Source organism: Bombina bombina, chromosome 3, assembly GCF_027579735.1.
Source record: "Bombina bombina isolate aBomBom1 chromosome 3, aBomBom1.pri, whole genome shotgun sequence".
NCBI classification, from domain to species: domain Eukaryota; kingdom Metazoa; phylum Chordata; class Amphibia; order Anura; family Bombinatoridae; genus Bombina; species Bombina bombina.
The window spans coordinates 91,566,369-91,589,141 of NC_069501.1; the positions used below are offsets into that span (position 1 = coordinate 91,566,369).

The 22,773-nt window shown below is 38.5% G+C and overlaps 1 protein-coding gene across 2 annotated transcripts in view; it reads right to left on the reverse strand.

Moving 5' to 3' along the window:
• Positions 1–397: 397 nt before the first annotated feature.
• Positions 398–22,773, reverse strand: part of SH3BGR (SH3 domain binding glutamate rich protein) — a 160,199-nt gene continuing 137,823 nt past the window's right edge. For both annotated transcript variants that reach the window (XM_053705919.1, XM_053705918.1), the window contains one exon: positions 398–637. The gene's annotated coding sequence lies outside the window, so the exon portion shown is untranslated. The remainder of the gene's footprint in view (positions 638–22,773) is intronic.

Consider the following 22,773-nt stretch of genomic DNA (forward strand, 5'->3'; position numbering starts at 1 on the left):
TATCCATACCGCATACTTCAGTATTCCTCAGTTTGCCTGATCCTGCTACATGATGCACAGTGACGTGATTGCTTATATCAGTGCAGGAGCTCATTTACAACTGGTGCCTAATTGGCCACAACAAAGGAGACCAGGGAAATATACTGGAATAGATTTATCCCTATACTGCTCTAGATTGGGGAGGGGGGGACAACAAATTTGTATTCAAATTAAAATACAGAGTGTAAAAGAAAGAAAGAAATGCCAGAAGTTGCAGTAATTGAGATGGATGAGCTTGGAGGGGATATATCCTGACTATGTTCCTGAAAGACAAAATCTACTTGTGTTTGATAAAAACCTGCATTAGGAGTGAGAGGAAATGCAAAATTAATAATTGACACACCATCTAAGGCACCACTAGAAAGAATACATTTTTTATTTCCAACTTTATTACAAACATATGTTCTGTTCACAATATTTTCCTGTTGAAATACAGTGGAAAATAGCATGATTAAATGTCACATAAATAAGGTCAAGGTGCAAAGAGAGTTATTGGGAGCGTTTGTTAAGTGATTTTTGCTAGAGTGCCGTCCTTCAGGTGAACAAATTGTAACCAAGTGCATTGTTTTACAGATGCTATACCCAGGTTTATGGCAGCCTAGAAAGGAAAATGAAAACAATCTTTGTTAATAAGCAATAATTACAGGACCATTAAATTCAACATTTCAACAAGTTATAAAATATTTCAGAACTGAAAGTGAAACCTTATTATTTAATTTGTTTCCTTTAGCTGTAAATATAACTGAAAGTTGTGCTCGTTCCACTTTCTCCCAGGAAGGCTTGGGTCAAAACTTTTAGCTAATTTTGTGTGAGCTAGGGTTTACTTTCTCATCCTCCTTTACTTTTCCCATCCTTTGGCCATTTGCTCTTTTAATGAAGATTTTGCGTCAACAATCATGATAAGAAAAACATTTGTTGCAATAGCAGTGGGCATACTAGCTAGTTTAGGTGTGAATATTAGTGTGTGATTGTAGCTATTAGATGGAGATTAGAAAGGAATTTATGTTTGTTTGTTTGTTTGTTTGTTTGTTTAAATACCCTTTAAATTATTACTAATTAATTAAGCTGAATCTGTGCTAAACCACCTTAACCCCTTAATGACCGAGGACGTGCAGGGTACGTCCTCAAAAAAAAGGCAGTTAACGCCTGAGGACGTACCCTGCACGTCCTCGGTGTGGAAAGCAGCTGGAAGCAATCCTGCTCGCTTCCAGCTGCTTTCCGGTTATTGCAGTGATGCCTCGATATGGAGGCATCCTGCAATAACCTTACATGGCCATCCGATGCAGGGAGAGCCACTCTGTGGCCCTCTCTGCACCGGACATCGATGGCCGGTATCGTTGGTGGGTGGGAGCCGACTTGGGAGGCGGGTGGGCGGCCATCGGTGTGCCGTGTGACGTTGAGGGGGGCGGGATCGGGGGCGGGACCATCGGGGGCGCGCACGGACGCGCGCACGTGCACGGAGGGTGGCGGGCGGGCGCGTGCACGGGGCGGGAGCGGGTGGGAACCGCTACACTACGGAAGGCTACACTACGGAAAATTAATAAAAAGTATAAAGTTAAAAGTGCCATAAGCACACAAAAAAAAAAGCACAAAAAGAGATCGTGGTGGGGTGGGGGGTTTGTTTTTGTGTGGGGGGAAGCTACACTACAGAAAAGTTAAAAAAATGTAAAACAAAAACCTTTTTTCTTCTAAACTGGGTACTGGCAGACAGCTGTCAGTACCCAAGATGGCGCCCATTAAGTTAGAGTGGGAGGGTTAGGAAGCTGTTTGGGGGGGATCAGTGAGGTTGGGGGCTAAGGGGGGATAGTACACAGCAGCATATGTAAGTATACTTTAAAAAAAAACACCAAAAAAACAAATATAGCTTTTATTTTAGTACTGGCAGACTTTCTGCCAGTACTTAAGATGGCGGGGACAATTGTGGGGTGGGGGAGGGAAGAGAGCTGTTTGGGAGGGATCAGGGGGTCTGATGTTTCAGGTGGGAGGCTGAGCTCTACACTAAATCTAATATTAACCCTGCAAGCTCCCTACAAGCTACCTAATTAACCCCTTCACTGCTAGCCATAATACACGTGTGATGCGCAGCGGCATTTAGCGGCCTTCAAAATACCAAAAAGCAACGCCAAAGCCATATATGTCTGCTATTTCTGAACAAAGGGGATCCCAGAGAAGCATTTACAACCATTTGTGCCATAACTGCACAAGCTGTTTGTAAATGATTTCAGTGAGAAACCTAAAATTGTGAAAAATTTAACGTTTTTTTTAATTTGATCGCATTTGGCGGTGAAATGGTGGCATGAAATATACCAAAATGGGCCTAGATCAATACTTGGGGTTGTCTACTACACTACACTAAATCTAAAATTACCCCAAAAAGCTCCCTACATGCTCCGTAATTAACCCCTTCACTGCTGGGCATAATACACGTGTGGTGCGCAGTGGCATTTAGTGGCATTCTAATTACCAAAAAGCAACGCCAAAGCCGTATATGTCTGCTATTTCTGAATAAAGGGGATCCCAGAGAAGAATTTACAACCATTTGTGCCATAATTGCACAAGCTGTTTGTAAATAATTTCAGTGAGAAACCTAAAGTTTGTGAAAAAATTTGTGAAAAAGTGAACGATTTTTTGTATTTAATCGCATTTGGCGGTGAAATGGTGGCATGAAATATACCAAAATGGGCCTAGATCAATACTTTGGGTTGTCTACTAAAAAAAATATATACATGTCAATGGATATTCAGAGATTCCTGAAAGATATCAGTGTTCTAATGTAACTAGCGCTAATTTTGAAAAAAAAAAAATGGTTTGGAAATAACAAAGTGCTACTTGTATTTATTGCCCTATAACTTGCAAAAAAAGCAAAGAACATGTAAACATTGGGTATATCTAAACTCAGGACAATATTTAGAAACTATTTAGCATAGATGTTTTTTGGTGGTTGTAGATATGTAACAGATTTTGGGGGTCAAAGTTAGAAAAAGTGGGGTTTTTTTCAATTTTTCCTCATATTTTATAATTTTTTTACAGTAAATTATAAGATATGATGAAAATAATGGTATCTTTAGAAAGTCCATTTAATGGCGAGAAAAACGGTATATAATATGTGTGGGTACAGTAAATGAGTAAGAGGGAAATTATAGCTAAACACAAACACCGCAAAAATGTAAAAGTAGCCTTGGTCCCAAACGGACAGAAAATGGAAAAGTGCTATGGTCATTAAGGGGTTAAAGGGACATGAAACCCAAAAAATGTTCTTTCATGATTTAGAAAGAGCATGAGATTTTAAACAACCTTCCAATTGACTTTTATTATCTAATTTGCTTAATTCTCTTGATATCCTTTGTCGAAAAACATATCTAAATAGGCTCAGTGGCTGCAGATTGGTGGCTGCACATAGATGCCTTATGTGATTGGCTCACCTATGTGCATTGCTATTTCTTCAACAAAGGATATCTAATGAATTAAGCAAATTTAAAAATAGAAGTAAATTGGAAAGTTGCTTTAAATTGTATGTTCTATCTGAATCATGAAATAAATATTCTGGGTTTCATGTCCCTTTAAGAGAAGAGGGCAGGGCTAGCCAAAGCTCTTTCCTTAACTGCTTGTGTGCAAACAACAGCTCATGCTATATCTGCGTATAAGTTTGTGATTGGCTAGCAAAGGTCCTTTTGTTCTGGGGGATAGGGACATCAGTGAAAAGAAAACAAATATAAAACAGTATGCTCATTTGACAAAATAAGGCTTTATTATTCATTTCAACATCCTTCTCAGATATGAATATACATAATCATGCAGCCCACAATTTGTGTTTAATGTCTCAATACTATAAAACTAAAATATACTTGCTAGTTCCCCACTACGTGTAATGAACCATGTGCATCAATTATATAATTACATTAGTGAGCATGCTCGTGCATGATGGGCAAATAGTACCTTTTTTATCCTGTGCAATGTGCAGCGTGATTTGTTTTATGATCACATTGTTCTAAATAAAGTCATTATTTATGAGACGCCCATCTGCCAGATGTGAATGAATGTGGCTTACCTGTACGTTAGCAGTCTTGTGTACTCGAAAACAGAACACGTAATAATTTGTATTTTTATAAATCCAAGTAAATTGACTTGAATCTGAAATGCAATACTGCCCGCTTCAAATTTGCCTTTTTGATATTACTTTAAAGGGAAACTAATGTCAAAATGAAACTGATTCATATTAAGATTGCAGTTTTAACAATTTGCTTACTTTCATTATCAATCTGTGCAGTGTTTTTATACGCACACTTTCTGAGGCACCAGCTCCAACTAAGCATGTACAAGTTCACATACATTAGTTTGTGATTCGCAGATGGCTGTCATATGATACAGGGGGAAAGGAAATGAAAGAAAACTTTGAAACTAGTCACAAAAAATATACTACTCATTTACAAGTGGAGGCCCAGATTACAAGTGGAGGGCTAATTAACACTCCCGCTTGAGCCTCAATTGCTCTAGAAATATGCTTTGTGCACATTTACGGTTGCACTCAAATTATGAGTTGAAAGTAAACTGTTTTCGCTTATGTGCTAACCTTACAGGCGCAAAAGCCGAACCTAAAATATCGGGTGCAAATTCACGTATTCCCCCATAGAAGTAAATGGAGAAAAACACCTCACTCTTGCGCAAGCCCAAACTCATATTCTCAATGTGCGCTAACATGACATGAAAATGTGAATATTTCACATTCCAATGTTCGTCACTTAGAAGAATATGTTCTCTTTATTCATAAATAAATATTTCTACTTACATCTGATGGTATCTTTAAAACAATATATATATATATATATATATATATATATATATATATATATAGAGAGAGAGAGAGAGAGAGAGAGAGAGAGAGAGAGAGAGAGAGAGAGAGAGAGAAAATAACTCATTGTGTAGTTCATTAACAAATCTAGACAGGCCAGAAGGCTTGTTTTTCCCACAGAAAACCTCTGAATTACAGTGTTTCTAATGCAGCAAAGGATTCTGGGTAAGATATGCAAATTAGGTTCACAATGACACACCTTTTTACTTCAAGTCTGCTTTTCAGCAGATTCCCTTTACGCCAAAACATCGCTGTTCACACAGCTTATACGCTTAGCTAGGGTTAGTGCAGTGATTCATAACCATCTGCTGGGATGGTTATGCATTTTACAGGTAAAAGAGCTGATTTCTTTGGGGCAATACCTCACAAAAGGCCCTTTTAAGGGCCATTGACATTTTTTTCATTCTCTATCGGGAGGACGGCTGGTTAGCCGTATTAAGATTTAAAATTAGTCTTGAAGAAGGCTCATTGTAAGAGGCAAAACGCCGACCATGATATTTCACGCATAACGCTGGATGTACTCTCAATAAAAATTCTTATTGACTATTTCAAATACTGTTAGTGCCCTCCTTTATTATTACGAAGTGTATCTGAAATTTGAGGTTTGCACCCAGGTCACTATTTGGACACATAGGTTGGAGTGCTGGGCCACCGGCTATTTAACATTTTATATATATATATATATATATATATATATATATATATATTATATATGTGTGTGTGTTTACAAAATACCTAGAAACATGTATTTAAGAATAAGTAGAACATATTCTTGTTTGTGAGGAACATTGGAATGTGAAATATTCATATTTTCATGTCAGATTAGCGCACTTGAGAATATGAGATCTGGTTTGCGTGTGAGTGTGGTTTTAATTTTTTTTTTTACTTTTTTTTCTCCTTTGACTTCTATGGGGAATAGGTTATCGTGAGTGTGATATTCTAAGTTCAGCTTTTTGCATGCATCAGATTAGCGCAAGAGCAATAACTTTTTACTTTCAACCCTAATACGAGCACAACGCAATGCACACTAAAAGTTTAGTTCTAGCTCAATTAGCGCTCTAGCAAAAGCGCTCCACTTGTAATCTGGCCCAGAGTATTTTTGCACTGTTGCTGGCTTGTAGCAGTAGCAAACAAAAGAGTGGAAAAATCTACAGCAACTGAGGTTGTGGACACATTAAGAAGTAGCAATCATTAAACAGGTGCTACGTAACATTCGCATGCTTACTTGCATGATTACACAGCTTACAAAAAATTGCCGTATTTTGGTACAATATAAAATCAAACTGGTGAAGTCAGATGCCTGTTTTATTTCTTAGTCATAAAGAAATGTAACACTGTGACCTATAATTTGCTACCACATGACAATTCATCATTTGCCATTTGTTTGGGTTTTTAGGGAAAACAATATTTTATGTATATTAAAAAAAAAAATACAAAACTGCTCCTTTTTATGCTACAGTTTTACATATTGTTGTTGCTTGGTGCTCTGCTGAATATTTGTGTGGCAAATACACTTTCTCAATAGCAACAAGCAGCAAATTGCCAGAGAAGGGTAAAATAAATGAGCTTGTCTTACTACTTTTGCTGTAATGTGATTTGGAATAGCAGGTGACTGTACATTCCTCTATGCTGAATTTTAATTGGGTTATAAGGTTATAATGTTAATTAAACAAAAGCAATATTTTTTTATGGCCACACCGGGGCTCAATAGGAAACAACTCTTGTTACATATCACAAGCTATGGAATCACATCCTACTGACCACTTGCAGCCACTTAAAAATCCCTAGAGGAATGTGACAAAGCTGTTACTATGGAACTACTACATCATTGAATATGAACTGTCAAGGTTCACTAATAGGGGCACATTTATCAAGCTCCGTATGCCCCGTGTTTTTCCTTCAGGCTCGCCGGAGACCGCTGCTCCATAACCGGTCTGCCTGCTCTGAGGCGGCGGACAGAAATCAACCCGATCGAATACGATTGGGTTGATTGACACCCCCTGCTAGCACAAATCTGCAGGGGGCGGTATTACACCAGCAGTTCACCAGAACTGCTGGTGTAATGATAAATGCAGACAGCGTATACTGTTTGCATTTATCGATGTGCATCGGACATGATCTGCAATATCGGATCATGTCCGCTCGCACAATATTAAATAGGCCCCATAGAGTTGATAAGGACTTGAACATTTTCTGCAATATACTTTTTCTGCTTTCTCCCACTCAGAGAATGAAAATGATATCTGCTTAGGATTCATTTACATAGCATTAAAGCACCAAGTATTGTGTAATGTAAACTGAGAAAAGCATTTTCCTCAAGAGAAATGTAACTAACTGAGTAGCTGAGCAGACGTTACTTTGTTTGCCAAGTGATGCATTTTTGTGTGAATTTCAATGCTCTGTCTTTGATCCAATGAACATGTATTTACATACCAAACTATTTAGCCTATTCATTTCTGTAAGGTACAGGGTCACAAGTCTGAGAGGCACACAACTGGGTATATTACATGCAATGCATTACAGTCTGTGTGGCCATAATTCATGTGCACAATTTACTAAAATATGAGCAGGATTTACTAAAATGTGAGCAGGATTTACTAAAATGTGAGCAGGATTTACTAAAATATGTGTGTGATTTACTAAAATATGTGTGTGATTTACTAAAATATGTGTGTGATTTACTAAAATATGTGTGTGATTTACTAAAATATGTGTGTGATTTACTAAAATATGAGCAGGATTTACTAAAATATGTGTGTGATTTACTAAAATATGTGTGTGATTTACTAAAATATGTGTGTGATTTACTAAAATATGTGTGTGATTTACTAAAATATGAGCAGGATTTACTAAAATATGTGTGTGATTTACTAAATATGTGTGTGATTTACTAAAATATGTGTGTGATTTACTAAAATATGTGTGTGATTTACTAAAATATGAGCAGGATTTACTAAAATATGTGTGTGATTTACTAAATATGTGTGTGATTTACTAAAATATGAGCAGGATTTACTAAAATATGTGTGTGATTTACTAATATATGAGCAGGATTTACTAAAATGTGAGCAGGATTTACTAATATATGAGCAGGATTTACTAAAATGTGAGCAGGATTTACTAAAATGTGAGCAGGATTTACTAAAATATGTGTGTGATTTACTAAAATATGTGTGTGATTTACTAAAATATGTGTGTGATTTACTAAAATATGAGCAGGATTTACTAAAATATGTGTGTGATTTACTAATATATGAGCAGGATTTACTAAAATGTGAGCAGGATTTACTAAAATGTGAGCAGGATTTACTAAAATATGAGCGTGATTTACTAAAATGTGAGCATGAGTTACTAAAATGTGAGCAGGATTTACTAAAATGTGAGCAGGATTTACTAAAATATGAGCATGAGTTACTAAAATGTGAGCAGGATTTACTAAAATGTGAGCAGGATTTACTAAAATATGAGCATGAGTTACTAAAATGTGAGCATGATTTATTAAATTGTGAGCATGATTTACTAGAATGTGAACACGATTTTCTAAAATGTGAGATTGATTTGTTAAATCTTGCACACAATTTAAAAACAAAATATTGCGTGGCCATTCTTGGGCTCTGTAGAAAACAGAGATTACTTGAAAAGGTTTAAAATATTTTGTCAGAAATATTGTTCATTACTTCCGAGAGAATATTATGTAATGCCATCTGGGCAGTGAGACTCACTTGGCAGAAGAATGACTTTGTTATTACTTTAAGATATTACAAATATTACCTAAGTTAGATTACGAGTGGAGCAGTAGTTTGCGCTCGTGATCGAGTGTTAAAGCCGCTAGAAGTAATATTTTTTGTGCTTGGAGATTCATGTTCGTATTAAGAGTTGAAAGTAAAAAGTTTCCGCTCTTGCGTTCACAAAGTCTCGAACACAAAATCGTTTTCCCTCATTTTTATTAGATATTTTCATGTCGGGTTAGTGCACTTGAGAATATGCAATCGGGTTTACGCACGAAGTAGGGCTTTTTTCACTTTTTTTGCTCCATTGACTTCTATGGGCGAATACATTAGTGCGATATTCGAAATTCGGCTTTTTGCGTGCATCGGATTAGCACATGAGAGAAAAAAAATTTCTTTCAACTTGTAATACAAGCGATACCCAACGTGCGCAAAAACTTACTTCTAGAGGAGTTAGCGAGCAGGAGCTTTAAATACCGCTTAACTTGTAATCTGGTCCTACAGTGGGTTGTCATGATCTTCCGGTCATCGCCGTGTCGCCGCGGCTCCCGGATCTTCTCAGTATGAATGACGTCACGTTGCTTAGCAACGTGACGCGTCTTCTGACACACCCTTCGGATGACGTCACCGCTCCTGCCTTTAAACCACGGCGGGAGATCTTACTCGGGGCCCTTTGTTGGATTCTTCGGTGTTGTGAGTACTTTATTCTGAACTTGCCTGACCTTGCTTAGTCCTTTACTGATTCCTGGATAACGACTTTTTGCCTGCCTGACCTAGCTTTTGCCTAAACCCTTCTTCTGACGCCTGGATACCGACTATTGCCTGCCTGACCTTGATTTTGCCTTGCCCTCAAACTAACTTCTGGATATAATTGCCTATGCCTGTCTGAATCTGCTTCAATCTCTTGTCTTGCTACAGTCCTGTCTAAAGTAAGCAATTGTCTTTTGTTTGTTGCAAGCCTGCTTAAAGGGACATTTACTTTTACAAGCTGCTAAAGAGAATTTTGTCTTTTGTTTGTTGCAAGCCTGCTTAAATAGACATTTACTTTTACAAGCTGCTAAAGAGAACTTTGTCTTTTGTTTGTTGCAAGCCTGCTTAAAGGGACATTTACTTTTTCTTTTGTTTGTTGCAAGCCTGCTTAAAGGGACATTTACTTTTACAAGCTGCAAAAGAGAACTCTGTCTTTTTGTTTGTTGCAAGCCTACTTAAAGAGACATTTACTTTTACAAACTGCAAAAGAGAACTTTGTTTATTGCAAACCTGCTTAAAGGGACATTTACTTTTACAAACTGCAAAAGAGAACTTTGTTTATTGCAAGCCTGCTTAAAGGGACATTTACTTTTACAAACTGCTTACAGAGAACATTATCTTTTATATGTTACAAACCTGCTTAAAGGGACGTTACTTCTACAAGTTGCTAAAGAGAATTTTTATCCTTTGTTTGATTCAAAACTACTAAAAGGAACAGTTATTATTTTTTGTATCCTATCTTATTTGTTTCCTGAGTGGGTCATGTCCTGGTTATTTCTCAGTGTGTTAGCGTGTGTTTTACTTTTCACGCTAACAGTTGGGTTAAACCCCGGACTGATTCCTAAACGGCTGACATTACAAACGGGCCATAAATGGACCCCACTGAATTATCCATGGCCGTGGCTCACCAGGGACAACTACTGGGATCTCATGCTACCCACTTGCAATCCCTGGACTCTAAGCTTGATCAAATAACCACTTTATTACAAAGTTTGGTTGCTCCTACACCTCCCAATCCTAATCCTAATGAGGCATTACCTCCTTCGGTTCCAAACAACCAGTCTCAAGTACAACTGAGTCCCAGGATACCTCTTCCGGATAAATATGATGGAAATCCTGAAGATTGTAGGGGTTTTCTGAATCAGTGCCGTCTTCATTTCAGAAATAGCCCTACTCTTTTTGCTACTCCCTCTTCTAGAATCACATTCCTTATTTCCTTAATGAAAGGAAAAGCTTTGGCTTGGGTATCACCTTTGCTAGAAAAGAATGATCCTATACTTTTGGATGTAGATGCATTCCTCTCTGTGTTTTCAAATGTATTTGATAAACCTGGAAGATCTTCCGCTGCTGAAGCTACTCTCTTGGATTTACGACAAGGTAGTCAACCAGTTTCTCAATACGCTATTGAGTTCCGCACCCTTGCCTCTGAAACTACTTGGAATCAGGGAGCACTTATAGCCGCTTTTCGTAAAGGACTTTCTGAGCGTCTCAAGGATGAATTGGTGTATCGGGAACTTCCAGACTCCTTGGAAGCTTTAATAAATCTTTGTATCAGTCTCGACGCCAGATTTCGTGAACGCCAACAAGAAAGGGATAGAACACAGAGGTCATCAACTCGAACTCCTTTTCGTTTGGCTCCTCGTTTTTCTAATCCAGTCACTCCTGTCTCTCCTACTCCTGATCAGGCTGAACCTATGGAAGTGGGAAGTATAAAATTAACAGAGACTGAACGCTTGAGAAGACGTTCTCTTGGCCTGTGTTTGTACTGTGGCCTTAAAGGGCATTTATTAAGTGATTGTCCTACCAGGCCAGTAAAAGCCAGGGCTTAACTCTAGTCCAGGGAACTGAGTTAAGCCAAAAGAGTAGTCATTCCCTATACAAGAAACTCTTTGTTCCAGTAACCCTTCAAATTGGACATAGTAAGATTCATACCCAAGCTCTTATCGACTCTGGTGCAGGAGGAGTGTTCATTGACTCCACATTCGTCTCTACTCACACTATACCCTTACTAAAGAAAGAGTATTCTATTTCTGTCTCTACGGTTAGTGGAGATCCTTTGGGTTCCAGATACATTCAGTTTGCTACTAAACCTTTACTTCTCACTGTTGGAATACTTCACTCTGAGACAATTTGTTTTGACGTCATTCCTACTCCTCAATTTCCCATTATCTTGGGACTTCCCTGGCTTCAAGTACATAATCCTACTTTTTCTTGGACTTTTGGCGAACTCACGTCCTGGGGATCAACATGCCAGACTAAATGTCTTCAAAAGATCACTAAGTTACCACTCACTATCGCTCTCACAATCGAAACTCCGGACTCTCTACCTATGCCTTATCATGACTTTGTGGATGTTTTCTCCAAGTAGGAAGCTGAACGTCTTCCTCCTCACCGTCCTTTCGATTGCCCCATTGATCTCCTTCCTGGGGCTACCTACCCTCGAGGCAAGACATATCCACTTTCTAGACCTGAAAACGTGGCTTTGGAAGAATATATTAAAGACAATCTGGCTAGAGGATTTATTCGACCCTCCTCTTCTCCTGTAGGGGCTGGTTTCTTTTTTGTAGGAAAGAAGGATGGTGGACTACGACCCTGTATTGATTACAGAGGATTAAAACAAATTACCATCAAGAACAGTTATCCTCTACCCCTTATTCCTGAACTTTTTACTTATCTTCAGGGATCCACTATATTTACTAAACTAGATCTACGTGGTGCTTACAATCTTATCCGTATACGCAAGGGAGATGAATGGAAAACTGCTTTTAACACTCGATTTGGGCATTACGAGTATCTGGTCATGCCTTTTGGGCTATGCAATGCCCCTGCGGTTTTTCAACATTTTGTGAACGAGATTTTTCATGATTTTTTGAATATCTTTGTCATTATATACCTTGACGATATCCTGATTTTTTCTCAAAACCACCAAGACCATGTGCACCACGTTAGGAAAGTACTTCAACGTTTAAGAGATTACCATCTGTTTGCTAAGATGGAGAAATGTTCATTCCATCAAAAATCCATACCCTTTCTGGGTTATGTAATATCTGCATCTGGATTTGAAATGGATCCTACTAAACTTTCTGCCATTTTGGATTGGCCTAGACCTGATTCTCTGAAGGCTCTGCAACGTTTTCTGGGCTTCACCAACTATTACAGGAAGTTCATCAAAAATTTTGCTACTATTACTTCTCCCCTTACTTCTCTCACTAGAAAGGGGCAAAATTGTAAAAAATGGCCTCCTGAGGCTATTGAGGCTTTTGAGTCTCTCAAAGAAGCTTTTTCTTCTGCACCTATTCTCCGTCACCCAAATCCAGATTTTCAGTTCATCCTGGAAGTTGATGCTTCCTCTGTTGCTGCTGGAGCTGTTCTTTCCCAACGAATACCTGATACTGGAAAGATTCATCCTGTTGGATTCTTCTCTAAAAAATTCACTCCTTCTGAATTTAACTATGACGTAGGCAATAAAGAGTTGCTTGCCATTAAAATGGCCTTGGACGAATGGAGGCATTGGCTGGAGGGTACCTCTTTGCCGTTTACCATACTCACTGATCATAAAAACCTTCTTTATCTCCAAACGGCCAAACGATTAAATTCCAGGCAAGCACGCTGGTCTTTATTCTTCTCCCGGTTTCACTACAATTTGTCCTATATACCCGGTTCTAAAAATATTAAAGCAGACGCCCTTTCCAGACAATTTCAAGATACCCCAATTCCTGAGTCTGGTACCATTCTCCAACCTCATGAAGTCATAGCCCAGTTAACAACTTCCTGGTTACAAGATTTACAGTCTGCTCAAAGGAATCTTCCTTTGTCCTGTAAACCTCCTGATGGTCTACTCTTTGTTCCTGAACGCCTTCATTCCAAGATCCTATTTTGGGCTCATGATAGTCCTCTTTCTGGACATCCTGGCATCAGTAACACCGCTCGAAATCTCAAACGACATGTCTGGTGGCCCACTCTCTCTCAAGATGTTAAAGATTATGTTTCATTATGCACACAATGTGCCATAAACAAGACTCCTCGTCAACTTCCTTCAGGGTTGCTTCAACCGTTGCCCATACCTCATCAGCCTTGGACTCATGTATCCATGGACTTTATTACCGACCTTCCCCTTTCAGCTGGAAACAACACTATTTGGGTGGTGGTAGACAGGTTCACAAAGACTGCTCATTTTGTTCCCTTACCCGGGTTACCATCTGCCAAAAGACTTTCTGAACTTTTTATTTTGCATATTGTGAGAATACATGGATTTCCTCTGGATATTGTTTCAGATAGAGGGGTACAGTTCGTTTACCGATTTTGGAGATCACTTTGTAAACACTTTGGAACAACAATTTCTCTGTCTACTTCACATCATCCACAATCTAACGGTCAGACCGAAAGGGTAAACCAGTGTCTTGAAACATATCTTAGACATTATGTGGATCATTTTCACTCTCACTGGACTTCTTACCTTCCATTAGCTGAATTGGCTCATAACGCCCGGTATAATTCCTCCCTTCAGACCTCTCCTTTTCATGCGGCCTACGGATATCAACCCAGAACATTTCCTTTGCATACTTCTTCCACAGAAAATCCTGCTTCTGATCTTTCTGCCCGAAGATTAATTCGTCATTGGCGGAGAATACATTGTATCCTTTCTGCAGCTTCTAAACGTTACAAGTTCTTTTCTGATCTTCGACGGAAAAAGGCTCCCAAGTATCGTCCTGGTGATAAAGTTTGGATTTCTTCTCGTTATCTTCGCCTGAAACAACCTTCTACTAAACTAGTACCACGATACGTGGGTCCTTTCCGAATACTGGGTCAAGTGTGTTCCACTGCTTACCAGGTGGCTTTACCCAAGACTCTCAAAGTTCATCCGGTATTCCACGTTTCTCTTCTAAAACCTATGTTGTCTAACAGGTATTCTAAACCTCTTTCCAAGCCTCCACCTCTTTTTGTTCATGGACACCCTGAGTTTGAGGTCAGCCACATTCTGGATTCCAAACTCCGTGGCAAGAAATTGTATTATCTCATTCATTGGAAAGGTTATCCAGTCACGGAACGATCCTAGGAGCCGGCTCATCAAGTAAATGCTCCTACATTATTAAAAGCCTTCCACAAATCTCATCCTGCTAGGCCTGGTCCTGTCCCCCGGAGGGGTCCTTGAGCAGGGGGGTGCTGTCATGATCTTCCGGTCATCGCCGTGTCGCCGCGGCTCCCGGATCTTCTCAGTATGAATGACGTCACGTTGCTTAGCAACGTGACACGTCTTCTGACACACCCTTCGGATGACGTCACCGCTCCTGCCTTTAAACCACGGCGGGAGATCTTACTCGGGGCCCGTTTGTTGGATTCTCCGGTGTTGTGAGTACTTTATTCTGAACTTGCCTGACCTTGCTTAGTCCTTTACTGATTCCTGGATAACGACTTTTTGCCTGCCTGACCTAGCTTTTGCCTAAACCCTTCTTCTGACGCCTGGATACCGACTATTGCCTGCCTGACCTTGATTTTGCCTTGCCCTCAAACTAACTTCTGGATATAATTGCCCATGCCTGTCTGAATCTGCTTCAATCTCTTGTCTTGCTACAGTCCTGTCTAAAATAAGCAATTGTCTTTTGTTTGTTGCAAGCCTGCTTAAAGGGACATTTACTTTTACAAGCTGCTAAAGAGAACTTTGTCTTTTGTTTGTTGCAAGCCTGCTTAAAGGGACATTTACTTTTACAAGCTGCTAAAGAGAACTTTGTCTTTTGTTTGTTGCAAGCCTGCTTAAAGGGACATTTACTTTTTCTTTTGTTTGTTGCAAGCCTGCTTAAAGGGACATTTACTTTTACAAGCTGCAAAAGAGAACTCTGTCTTTTTGTTTGTTGCAAGCCTACTTAAAGAGACATTTACTTTTACAAACTGCAAAAGAGAACTTTGTTTATTGCAAACCTGCTTAAAGGGACATTTACTTTTACAAACTGCAAAAGAGAACTTTGTTTATTGCAAGCCTGCTTAAAGGGACATTTACTTTTACAAACTGCTTACAGAGAACATTATCTTTTATATGTTACAAACCTGCTTAAAGGGACGTTACTTCTACCAAGTTGCTAAAGAGAATTTTTATCCTTTGTTTGATTCAAAACTACTAAAAGGAACAGTTATTATTTTTTGTATCCTATCTTATTTGTTTCCTGAGTGGGTCACGTCCTGGTTATTTCTCAGTGTGTTAGCGTGTGTTTTACTTTTCACGCTAACAGTTGGGTTAAACCCCGGACTGATTCCTAAACGGCTGACATGGGTATTGAAAAGAATCACCCACCTTGTAAGTAATCACATGTTGTTGCTTTGCAGCCTGACATAAAGACAGACACAGTTTTTCTTTATCCAGTTGTAATTACTCAGTGCAACTTATAACATCTAAGTGAAAGATATAACACCAGCTTGTCAGGCAAAAACAGAATCAATGAGTTGGAAAAAGGATCATCCCTCCTAAAATTACTTGTAAACTCAATCAGGTGTAGCTAATCACCTTCTCAACGTCACAAACAAAGCCATTTGACCTTCAACTGTGATCAGCTGTAGGCATATTGATTAGCTCAGCATGAAAAGAGCTTTCCTGGAGCATCTCAGTACCTGGTAGTGTAACTGAAGCAAACAATCAACTATGGGTGGCAAAGCACTGTCAACAGATCTCCAGGATAATGTTGTGGACAGGCACAAGTCAGAAGATGGATACAAGAAAATATCAAAGGCTTTATCAATGCCTAGAAGCACAATAAAGTCTATTATTAAGAAGTGGAAGGCATTAGGTACAACACAGACCCTCTCTGGATCAGGACGATGCTCTAAATTGGATGAAAGAGCCAGGAGAAAACTGTTCAGAGAGACTACCAAGAGGCCCACAGCATCTCTGAAGCAGTTGCAGGAATGTATGACAAAGAGTTGTCATTGTGTGCATGTGACAACAATATCACAAATTCTCCACAAATGTGGCTTGTATGGGAGGGTTGCAAGAAAAAAAAACACTCCTCAAGAAAGGCCACATGCAGTCATGACTGAGCTTTGCCATAACACACCTAAGAGATTCTGAGGCCACATGGAAAAAGGTGTTATGATCAGATGAGACTAAAATTTAATTATTGGCCTCAACAACAAACAATATGACTGGAGGAAATCCAATACAGCTCACCATCCAAATAACACCATACCTACAGTAAAGCATGGTGTTGCTAATATCCTGTTATGGGGGTTTCTCTGCAGCAGGCACTGGAGCACTTGTCAGGATAGAAGGAATAAAGGATGGGGCAAAATACCGTCAAATTCTTGAGGACAATCTGCTGCCCTCTGCCAGGAAGTTGTCAGTGGGAAGAAGGTTTACCTTCCAATATGAGAATGACCAAAAGCACACAGCAAAAATGACCACACAGTGGTTGAAGGAGAAAAGGTGAATGTCCTTGCAGTCTTCAAGTCATCTGTGGCATGACTTGAAGACTGCAGTCCACAAACGGTCACCATCAAATGTAACGGAACTGGAGCAGTTCTGCAAAGAAGAGTGGGCAAATATTGCACAGTCTAGATGTACAAAGTTAGTAGAGACATATCCCAACAGACTAAAGGCTGTAATTAAAGCAAAAGGTGGTTCAACAAAATCCTGACACACAGGGGTGATCCTTTTTCCAGTGATTCTGTTTTTGAATTGTCTTTATTTTTGCCTGACATGTTAGGGTTTTATCTTTCACTTGGATGTTATAAGTTGCACTGAGTAATTACAACGGTATAAACAAAAACTATTTCAGTCTGCAAAGCAACAAAATGTAATTATTTTAAAGGGGGTGATTCTTTTTAATACCCACTATATAGGCACCATCTTCTGCCCTGTTTTTGTTTCTAGTATGTCTCAACAATTGGATTCAGAATCTGTTTTTATGCAAAAATATTAATATGTTTAATTGCTAGACATCCACTTGCATGATAGGAAATATATGCTCTGTGTTTTTTGATAATGTATTATGTTAATGATCCAGCAAACTCAAAAATGCTACATATATAAAATTATTTAATACAACACTTCTAGGTCCAAAATAATGACAACTGTTTCCATTTCATTTTGGCAATACAGATAGATGTGGGTATACAGCCATGGTATTCCAGCATTGTGGGACTAATGTGCAGTCAGAACTGCTCACATATAGCTCTCTTCATCGCTGCCTCTTAATAAGGTGCCTGTTGGTGAAGTTCTGCCTTTTTACACTGGGCGCCACCATCTTGGAACCCATGAACTCTTGCACTTTGTAACACAAGTTGTGAACATTCAAAGATCAGAGATGTTGTCGGCTTTTCCCCAACTGTACAATTCAAGGTAGCACACATAATACAAAGCAGGAGCTTTACATTTATTCAAATCTTATACACAGATTAAACCTCACATATGTGTGGACAAATACCTTAGCTCCAAGATGGCTGTGCCCAGTATAAATACCAACTGGTACCAATAAGGGGTTAAGGTGAGAGATCAACTGGCACAGGAGGAAAAAACAAAAAAATGGTGCAGAATAACCATGTTTATTGTCTTCTTAATAAATTGTAGTGAACAAAGCAGGATAACTGGAAGCTAATATGTTCAGATGTTTCCTAATACAGTCTATGCTGGGTTTGTACTTTATATGAAAGTATAGCATAAGATGAAAGATTCTATTTTTCCAATTAACCCATTAGGATTTGAATGTAATATTTGCCATATACAATTCATTTTCTAGCAGTTTGCAAGCCATGTAATGTATATAACAGAACACCAGGTGGCACATAAACACATATTTATAATATAGGATACTTGAAGTTAAAGGGATACTGAACCCAAATTTTTTTTTCATCATGATTTAGATAGAGCATGCAATTTTAAGCAACTTTCTAACTTACTTCTATTATCAATTTTTCTTCATTCTTTTGCTATCTTTATTTGAAAAAAAGGAGCCAGCAAATTTTTGGTTCTGTACCATGGACAGCACTTGTTTATTGGTGCTGTCCAATCAGCAAGGACAACCCAAGTTGTTCACCAAATATGGGCCGGCATCTAAACTTACATTCTTGCCTTCCAAATAAACATACCAAGAGAATGAAGAAAATTTGATAATAGGAGTAAATTAGAAAGTTGCAGTAAAAAATTATAACTTTACTGCCTTTAATATATATCATTTCTACCAAACAGATTTAATGTATCTAGCATCTGTTCTTATATAGACTATATTATAATAGAGTACACAATGGTAGAGCTTGGAGTCAGCAAACAAGAAAAGTGATGGCACTACTGATTATCTTTACAGTGAGACTGTGCCTTTAAATATACATAATGGGCCTTATATATGGTTAGAATGGCTCCCAGGTGCTGTGTATAGGAAAACACTTTAACAGATACAACTAAAGGATAGTTGTAAAAAAAGTATACACTTGGGGCACGATCCAATATACGGCGCAGGTTTTGGCGCAAGCGTGGAAACCTGCGCCGCCCGTAGTTTCAGCTCGCAACTCGAGCTATCACATATACGGCGCCGTCAGATGCTAAAGTGTCGTAAGTCGGACAAACTAGCGATGTCCAGAAATCTGCGTAAGTACAAATTTCTGGAGTCGCCAGTGACTTACGGCACTTTAGAAACTGCCGACGCCTACAAAAACTGACTAAATTATAAAATCACCCGTAACTCTCTAACACGCCTCCCAAACATAGCCCGACACATATATCCCTCTATCCGCAATCTCCCCTCTCACTCCTAACAATAAATATATTTACCCCTAAACCGCCGCTCCCGGCCCCCGCCGCCAGCTACATTAACTATATTACCCCCTAATATAATCCCCCTACACCGCCGCCACCTATTTAAACTATATTACCCCCTAATGTGAGCCCCCTACCCCGCCGCCACTTACATTATATGTACTACCCCCTAATCTGACCCCCTTACACCGCCGCCACCTATATTAAAATTATTTACCCCTAATCTAATCCCCCTACACCGCCGCCACCTATATTAAATGTCTAACCCCCTAATGTGATCCCCCTACACCGCCGCCATCTACATTAAAATTATTAACCCCTAATGTAATCCCCTACACCGCCGCCATCTATATTAAAATTATTACCCCCTAATGTGAGTCCCCTACCCCGCCGCCACCTATTTTAACTACATCACCCCCTAATCTAATCCCCCTACCCCGCCGCCACCTATATTAAAATGATTAACCCCTAATCTAATCCCCCTACACCACCGCCACCTATAATAAATGTATTACCCCCTAAAATACTAAAATGTCCCTACCCTAAACTAAATTACAAATAGCCCTGAAAAGGGCCTTTTGCGGTACATTGCCCCAAAGTAACCAGCTCTATTACCAGCCCTTAAAAGGGCCTTTTGCTGGGCATTGCCCCAAAGTAACCAGCTCTATTACCAGCCCTTAAAAGGGCCTTTTGCAGGGCATTGTCCCAAAGTAATCAGCTCTTTTACATGTAATCTAATCCCCCTACACCGCCGCCACCTATATTAAATATATTAACCCCTAATCTAATCCCCCTACACCGCAGCCACCTATATTAAATATATTAACCCCTAATCTAATCCCCCTACACCGCTGCCACCTATATTAACTATATTAACCCTAATTATATTAGGGTTAATATAGTTAATATAGTTATTATATTATATATATTATTAATATAGTTAATAATTAATATAGTTATTATATTATATATATATTAACTATATTAACCCTATCTAACCCTAACACCCCTAACTTAATTATTATTGCAATAAATCTAAATAATATTAATCTTATTAACTAAAATATTCCTATTTAAAACTAAATACTTACCTATAAAATAAACCTTAAGATAGCTACAATATAATTAATAATTACATTGTAGCTATTTTAGGGTTTATATTTATTTTACAGGTAACTTGGTATTTATTTTAACTAGGTACAATAGCTATTAAATAGTTAATAACTATTTAATAGCTACCTAGTTAAAATAATTACCAATTTACCTGTAAAATAAATCCTAACCTAAGTTACAAATACACCTACACTATCAATAAATTAATTAAATAAACTACAATTATCTAAACTAAAATATAATTAAATACACTAAACTAAATTACAAAAAAACAAACACTAAATTACAAAAAATAAAAAAAGATTACAAGAATTTTAAGCTAATTACACCTAATCTAAGCCCCCTAATAAAATAACAAAGCCCCCCAAAATAAAAAAATTTCCCTACCCTAAACTAAATTACAAAAAGTAACTAGCTCTATTACCATTGGCTGATTTGATTAGCCAATAGAATAAGAGCTACTGTAATTCTATTGGCTATTCTAATCAGCCAATAGAATTACAGTAGCTCTTATTCTATTGGCTATTCAAATCAGCCAATAGAATTAAAGTAGCTTTCATCCGATTGGCTGATTTGAATTTGAAGGCTCAAATCAGCCAATAGGAATTCAAGGGATGCCATTTTTAATCGCGTACCTTGAATTCCGATTCAGTGTACGGCGGCGATCGTATGAAGAGGATACTCCATGCTCTATGGCTCCGGTCTTCAGTTCCAGCGTCGCCGATCTTCAGTTCCTGCATCGCCGGTCTTCAGTTCCAGAGAGGACGGTCTTCAGCTCCGCGGTCATCGGTCTTCAACTCCTCCACTCCGCGCCGGCTGGTTCGTGGAAGAAGAAGAGGTCGCCGTCTGGAAGAAGACTTCTCCGCCTGGAACAGGACCTTCTCCGCCGGTCTTCAGGACAGGTAAGGAGCACTTGGAGGTTAGACTTAGGTTTTTTTAAGGGGGGATAGGGTGGGTTTTAGAGTAGGGGTGTGTGGGTGGTGGGTTGTAATGGGGGGGTGGTTGTTCTTTTTTTTTACAGGTAAAAGAGCTGATTACTTTGGGGCAATGCCCCACAAAAGGTCCATTTAAGGGCTGGTAATAGAGCTGATTGCTTTTTGTAATTTAGTTTAGGGTAGGGACATTTTTTTATTTTGTGGGGCTTTGTTATTTTATTAGGGGGCTTAGATTAGGTGTAATTAGCTTAAAATTCTTGTAATCTTTTTTTATTTTTTGTAATTTAGTGTTTGTTTGTTTTTGTAATTTAGTTTAGTGTATTTAATTATATTTTAGTTTAGATAATTGTAGTTTATTTAATTAATTTATTGATAGTGAAGGTGTATTTGTAACTTAGGTTAGGATTTATTTTACCGGTAAATTGGTAATTATTTTAACTAGGTAGCTATTAAATAGTTATTAACTATTTAATAGCTATTGTACCTAGTTAAAATAAATACCAAGTTACCTGTAAAATAAATATAAACCCTAAAATAGCTACAATATAATTATTAATTATATTGTAGCTATCTTAAGGTTTATTTTATAGGTAAGTATTTAGTTTTAAATAGGAATATTTTAGTTAATAAGATTAATATTATCTAGATTTATTGCAATAATAATTAAGTTAGGGGTGTAAGGGTTAGATAGGGTTAATATATATATAATATAATAACTATATTAATTATTAACTATATTAATAATATATATAATATAATAACTATATTAACTATATTAACCCAAATATAATTAGGGTTAATATAGTTAATATAGGTGGCAGCGGTGTAGGGGGATTAGATTAGGGGTTAATATATTTAATATAGGTGGCGGCGGTGTAGGGGGGTCAGATTAGGGGTTAATATATTTAATATAGGTGGCGGAGGTGTAGGGGGCTTAGATTAGGGGTTAATATATTTAATATAGGTGGCGGCGGTGTAGGGGGATTAGATTACATGTAAAAGAGCTGATTACTTTGGGACAATGCCCTGCAAAAGGCCCTTTTAAGGGCTGGTAATAGAGCTGGTTACTTTGGGGCAATGTACCGCAAAAGGTCCTTTTCAGGGCTATTTGTAATTTAGTTTAGGGTAGGGACATTTTAGCATTTTAGGGGGTAATACATTTATTATAGGTGGCGGCGGTGTAGGGGGATTAGATTAGGGGTTAATCATTTTAATATAGGTGGTGGCGGGGTATGGGGATTAGATTAGGGGGTAATATAGTTAAAATAGGTGGCGGTGGTATAGGGGGATCATATTAGGGGGTAATATAGTTAATGTAGGTGGCGGCGGTGTAGGGGGATTAGATTAGGGGGTAATGTAGTTAAAATAGGTGGCGGCGGGGTAGGGGACTCACATTAGGGGGTAATAATTTTAATATAGATGGCGGCGGTGTAGGGGGATTACATTAGGGGTTAATAATTTTAATGTAGGTGGCGGCGGTGTAAGGGGATCACATTAGGGGGTTAGACATTTAATGTAGGTGGCGGCGGGGTCCGGGAGCGGCGGTTTAGGGGTTAAACACTTTATTAGGGATTGCGGCGGGGGATTGCGGTTGACAGGTAGATAGACATTGCGCATGCGTTA